Consider the following 7,511-nt stretch of genomic DNA (forward strand, 5'->3'; position numbering starts at 1 on the left):
TTTCTTGAGATTTGCTCGAGAAAAACAAAGTTTTGTTAAGAACATATTGCATGATTTTTCTTTTTCTGTCCAGATTTTCTTGAGAATGAGATTTGTGGCCAATCGGGTGCAATCACATTTCACAACAGCAATGATCAGAATTAAAAAAATGTTAGCAAAAAATGCAAGGGTAAGCCCACTGGTTTTACACTGGCAAGACAACGACCATAAGATAACTTTTTCAACAAGACTTATAAATTTAAAGGAAAAAGCGTCAGTTTTTTCATAATGTTGGCGACACATTCATTATAAATATATATATATATATATATATATATATATATATATATATATATATATATATATATATACTTGAACAAAAAAGTTTAAAAGGCACTTTTTTAATGAACTTTTTTTTTCGACAGACTTTTTGAATTAACTTTAATAGTTCCAGACCCGACCCATCCCACAGCACAAAATGATACAGATCGGATTTTATAGGACTTTGACTTGGACAGATTCGATTCAAGTTTAGAAAAACTAAAATTGAATCCAAGTTGGATGAAGTTTTGTATGTCGAATCCAATCAAATGGCTCGTAATTGGTTGACTATCTGACCCAAACCCGAACCATTATATCCCTAGCTGTTCTAAACACAGTCCAACCCAAACTATCCCAAAATCCGATGACTTTTTATCTATTTGTTACATATATCTGTAGTTTTATGTATATGTGATATAATGATGCATTTTTTAGGATAATTAATCTATCAAATAAATTGCTAATAAATGAAATATATGGTTTGTTATGAGTTTTTTAAATATTTTCTTTTTATATTTTTACACAATTTTGGGCTTTTCTTTTTTAATAACGAAAAGAAAAAAAAAACACCTTTCTCATCGTATTCATTAACACAAAACCCCATGTCCCCCTTGCCCACCAAGAAAAACACCCAGCTTCAAACCACCAAGGTGGTATCCCATGTGGTAAGCAGGGTCCTGCCAAGCTGAAGGCCCAGGTTCGAATCCCTCTGCCACATGGGGCTTAAGAGATATCTGGTAGGGGTCTGCCTAACCCAGCTTGCCTTTAAAAAACAAAAAATGAACACCCAGATATTCAGCTTGGCAGCAAGGGATGCACAAATATGTGGGTTTTATGAGATAACTCGAGTCAGTATTAAAACCGGCCTAGATCCAGTTGGTTCGTGTTCAGAGATAGGTTTTAAATACCTGAACGCAACTGAACCTGAATCAGGCCAAGGCATCATGAGTTTAGCTCACAAGAATCAAACCCGAACATACCTAACCCATTGTCAAACCTAAACATGGGCCTAGTTTTACTATAAGTTTCAAATTGAGATCTTACAGGTGGAAGTTGTTTTCACACAATCTGATATCAGAGATGTGTTCAATATGGTCTACTTGTTAGGGTTTGACACTTGAATCAATAATGTTTGGGTCCTGACCCACTTAAGGTAGCAACCTCCATTACTACTTATGTATGGGTTGCTTGCTCCAAGTATTCAAACACGGGATACTGGAAAGAACACTCAAGCAATCATCATTTTGTACAATGTTGTCAGTATTGGTATCAGATCTGAATCGATTTTTCAAAACATTTCAAAGAATCAGTTGATTCGGACTTTGAAGCAAATCGAACTGAATCAGCCATTTTTACTTTTTTTATGTAAAAATCATTAAAAAGATAGTTCATTTAGAGACGAAGTCAACTTTCTTTGGTCTTTTTTCTATCTCGGAGTGGTATTTTAAGGGAAACCAGAGGTAGTTCTTCAAATTAGGGCTGGACAATGAGTTGGGCGGCCCGCGGGTGTCCTATGGACCAGCCCAAATGGGTCGGGCTTGGGCCTAGTTTTCAGAAGAGGGTATGACCTGAACCTGACAAAATCAAGGGTCGGGTCGGGTCAGGCCAGCCCTCACCTCAGGCTAATGGGCCGTGGGCTTTATATATATATATATATATATATATATATATATATAGAAGAGTGTATCATCACACTTTAGTGTCTGATGATATACATCAGACGTGTTGTCGCTGCTGATTGCGCAAGATCAGCTGCGGGAACATGTGTTTTGTATAAACAGTGACCTTTAGTAGCGGTCGTGATCGTGTTTTAATAAAAAAATGGACATGATCAGTGTGTGTTCGACCAGCGTTGGATGCCCCAGCGTGTCCGATGATACACTGTGTGTGTACATGTGCTAAATATGGCATGGTGCTGAATGAATCATTTTATTGGATTTTCTGTGTTTTTTGAAAATTCTGATAGTATAGATGGAGACCGACATTTGGATCATGCATTTTGGATGAGAAAATGGTATTTAGAGCCTCAAAAATTGAATTTTGAAACCTCATATAAACCTATCCATGCATCATAATCAAATGCTCTAAGAAGTAATTCTTATAAAAATAAACATATATAGATCACATCTGTACGGTCAGCATTTTGAAAAAACCCTAAAATGTCATTTAGCACCGTGCCATATTAATCATGGATATATATATATGATCAAAAATATGTGATTCAAAAATTGAATCCATCTTTGATCCCATCTTTTCTTTTGTAATTTTCAATTTTTTTTTAAAGAACCTATGAATTCAAGAAAATGAATGAGAAATATTGTGGATATATGATGACTTGCAATCCTACCCGATTGATCTCAATTGGGCCCATGAGCCTAATGGGAAAGTTGTGTATTTTGTATCAAACCCAGGCCCTGACCGTCAACGACCAGCCCAAACGGGCTGGGCTGACCCGGCCCTGCTCATTGTCCAGCCCTAATTCAAATGGTAAAGTTTTTAGTTTTGTAACCCCACTTTTACCATCAATTTTAACCCTTTTTATAATTTGAACTCTTAAAGATCAAGTGAGAACATAAAGAGATTTAGGCTCCGTTTAGAAGCCAATGTTGGGAGGAAGATGGGCTGGGAAAAGAGGGGTGGAGAGATAGTAAGGGTAATAAGAGGGGATCCAACTCCTCTCTTCACCCTTCCTATTTCTCAAATCCAGTACCTCATACAGTGGGGTGCACACGGAATTCTTCTCTCTCTCTCTCTCTCTCTCTCTCTCTCTCTCTCTCTCTCTCTCTCTCTCTCTCTCTGACCATGTGGCCCATGTCCGCTCCGATAACCCCGAGTCATAGCCTGAGTCATGTCCATCCACATTGTCATAGACTCGATATAGGCATCATAGAGTCTAACCCAATCGGATTCAGACTCGGACGAGAATCAATCATGACCGTATCCAGATCACTCCTTGTGCAAGCCAAAAGGGTAAGCCTACTGGGTTTTAACCTTGCCCTTGAGCTTAGCATGAGCTTGAATGCAAACCAACTTGTGAGCCAATGACCCCGCGTACATTTACTTAGGGCGTGTTTGAATGGCAGGACACACTGGGCGGGGACAGACTGGTCCCTGCCCAGGCGATGTCATATGTTTGATATGCAATGCAGGGCGTGTCCCAGACAGGACAAACAACGTCCCACCTGCTTGTTTTCATCAGGTCATGGTAGAACCTATGAGTCGGGATGCAACTCAAGGTTCCTGGACAAATGCTGCCTGGCATGTCCAAGAAGCATTGGTCCAAAACTGTGTTGATAGCACCCAACCTCACCTGAATCCAATTAATAGGGCATGGGCATAAAAATGCCGAATAGAATGTTATACAAGTCGACCTGAACAACCGGGTAATGTGGGTTAGGTATGAGAGCTTTGATTTTTGCTACCGACATATGCAGTTTCAATTAGGGGTGTCAACGGGTTGCGTTTACCCTGACCTGACCCGAACCAAACCCTATAGGGTCTTGGTATGGTGATAAATAATGAGACTCAATTTAAGACCTGAATTCTGATCCAAAGGTCTGATTAACACTACAAGGATGCAGGTCAATAGTGTCAACATATTTGGCCTCTATTGCCCTATTTCTCTTCGCTATAGACCTATTACAGTGATAATTCTTGCTGATAAGTTATAAAAAAAAAACTGGCCTTTGTTGAGTAATAACATTGACATTTATAGTTCATCGCTAAAGGGTGAACCAACACATGTGAAGAATCTGGCCAAAACTGGGAACACCAATAATAGTGTGACAATCTTTAATGTCAAGGTTGTTTTAACGATAAGATAAGATATAATGGCAATATCCATTATATGCTACTTGTATGTTATAATAGCGAGATACTTTCGTCGTTATAAGCTATAATGACGAGAGTACCTCATTGTTATAGACCATAACGGGGAGACAGAGATCTCGTTGTTATAGACTATAAACTTGCAAACTACAAAATTAAATATTGGTTATCAATTTTTTTTTACATTCTAATATTCACATAAATAAGTAGACAAAAAGAGTTTAGAAATTCTAAAAATAAACACTTCAAATACAAACTCCCTACACCCCTTACATCCTCTCCAAGCCTGCAACAAACATATACACCTATAATATTTATATAAACAAGTAAATAAAGAGAGTTTAGAAATTCTAAAAACAAAAACATTTCAACTAGAAACCCCTACGCCCCCTACGTCATCTTTAAACCTACACGAAACATATACACTTCTAATATTCACATAAACAAGTAAACAAAGAGAGTTTAGAAATTCTAAAAATAAATACTTTAAATACAAACCCTCTACATCCTCTCTAAGTCTGCAACAAACATATACACTTCTAATATTCATATAAACAAGTAAACAAAGATAGTTTAAAATTCTAAAAACAAGCACACTTTAAATACAAACCTCCTACATCTTCTCCAAGCTTGCAACAAACATATACACTTCTAATATTCATATAACTAAGTAAACAAAGAGAGTTTATAAATTCTAAAAATAAACACGCTTCAAATGCAAACCCCCTACACCCCCAACATCCTCTCCAAGCTTGCAACAAACATATACACTTCTAAAATTCACATAAACAAGTAAACAAAGATAATTTAGAAATTCTAAAAACAAACACACTTTAAAAACACACACTTCAAATACAAACTCCCTACATCCTCTTTAAGCCAACAATAAACATATACACTTCTAATATTCACATAAACAAGTAAACAAAGCGAATTTAAATTGTTTAAAAACAAACACACTTCAAATCCAAACCCATATATCCTCTCCAAGCCTGTAACAAACATATATACACTTCTAATATTCACATAAACAAGTAAACAAAGAAAGTTTAAAAAATGTATACACCCATCACAGGAGAATCAAAACCATTAGATCACAAATAAGTAAATAAATAGAGTTTAGATATGGATAAACACATGCATGCACAAGAAAGACCAAGAAAACTAAAAAAAAATAAAGACGAAAAAAATGATTTGAAAATACAACAAATCTAGATAAGAACTTATATTAGTTTACTGTCCTTTAAAACTTATATTAGATTACTATTCCCAATTACCTTTGTGTGAGGTTTTATTTTTTTCCAGTTTTCACTTAAGCTAAGATTACAATGCAAATAAAAGGCAAGTAGGCAACTACATAATTTAAACACAATTAAAGCCTTAACAATATTAAATATGCATCCAAGTCATACTAAAATATCATAAGTCATAACTAAACTACTAAGAGTTCATGATAACAAAAAAAATTCATTTAACGAATGTCTTAAATGTTGATCTTCATCTCTAAACTATAAAGATCCTAAAACTAAACTATCTTTTATAGTCTATTTGCAAAATATTAAGAACATATTTGCTCATTGTTGCATCCAACCATTTTGTGATGATCTCTTTATCTTGAGTCATTCTTATGACAAGTGGGCCATCATCATCATCTTTAGAATCTGAAACAATGGTTGAAAGTTCTTCTTTGCATTATTGCAATATTCTTTTTCTTCTAATTGATTATAATCTAATAATAACACCATCATGAAAAATGTTAGGAATGGATGGAGAAGGACATGGATGTATATCGTGATGAAGACCTGAAATATGTTCTTTAAATCTATGCAGTGCACCTCCAAGAATATGTTCACATAACACACATCACAATCCTAACCGTCATAATGGTACATTATCGGCCATTGTACAGTATTCTCTTGCAGGATCATCTCATGAAGGTAACATCAAAAAATCTAGAATAAAACATAACAAAAAATGTTATTTGAAAAGGTGTCGAAATGCCAAGTTCACACTATGATACACATATTTCAGTTAACATATTCTAGTGGATATATACATGTATATATAAAGAGAGAGAGAGAGTAGGAGTGTCCAAGCCAAAGGAGATTTACACTCTCTAACCATAGTGATCAAATAGGTTCCTTATCCTCCTTCCCAGTTTCAGCAACCAACTTCTATTATTTAGTTAGAGTTTCTTAATTTATATGCCCTTCCTCAATTGCATATGATAAATGAGCATATATTTGAATACTTTGAAAAATAAATATAAAACCTCTAAAATTTTAACCAACATCAAACATGCATTCATAGATTCATGTTTAATGTTGATTAAAAAATACAAATATACCTAATTATATATTCATGGTATTTAAGAACCAAATAAAAAACTTAAATTATAACAAAAATTATAGATTTAGGGGTTTGATAAGTAATAACCAAAATCATTTATTCATAAATGGAATCTTACTTATTGGTATATAAAAAGAAAAAATAACACAAAAAACCAAAAAATTATAATTAAACATTTACATCATTTGAAAGAATGCAAACCAATACCCTAATATCTAAAAAATCATGGATTTACATTCATTAAAAAACATTAATATTCTGACTAAAATCAAACACTCATTGCATGCCTAATGCTAATTAAAAAAATAAAAAACCTTAAAAGCCTAATTAAACATTTATGTTATTTAAAAATAGACTAAAAAAACCATATCATACATTATGCTAGAAAAATAATAATAAAAATGTGATTTGGTTTGGATTTTGAATAACCATGTTGAAGGGCAAGGACATCTAGGTTCCACAAAGGAGACACTCCTCAAGTCTTTGTATTGGTCTAGATATTTCAAAATCTTTTGTTCCCAAAGAGTACAACTCTTTACATTCCAAGACTTTTATATCGGATGGTTGTTCTTGGAGATGATCGATGTTGGAAAGACAAACCTCCTAATTGGTCTCCCTCCTTTCAAGACTTGTAACGTTTTCTCTTCTCATCAATAAATGGGTAGTGGTTTGCATAACCCCAACTTTACTATAAAAAAATAGCTTCAAATCGAAATTGGTTGATTCACCTAAATAGTTTTCAAAAAATGATTGAAAGTTGGATACAACATTGACAACATTGGGTTGATTCACCTGAATACTAATATTCTAAGTAAAATCAAGCATTCATTACTTATGAATTCATGTTTAATAATAATTAAAAAAACACAATAAAAAAACTAAAACCATAGATCAACATTAATGTCATTAAAAAAAAACAAACCAAATTCTTAAATCCTAGTAATATCACTCATAGATATACTAATTAAAAAAAATAAAACCTTAAATTTCTAACTAAAATCAAGCCTGAAATCATGTTTAATGTTGATTGAGAA

This window comes from Nuphar pumila, chromosome 5 (assembly GCF_984573655.1).
Source record: "Nuphar pumila chromosome 5, dmNupPumi1.hap1.1, whole genome shotgun sequence".
NCBI lineage: Eukaryota > Viridiplantae > Streptophyta > Magnoliopsida > Nymphaeales > Nymphaeaceae > Nuphar > Nuphar pumila.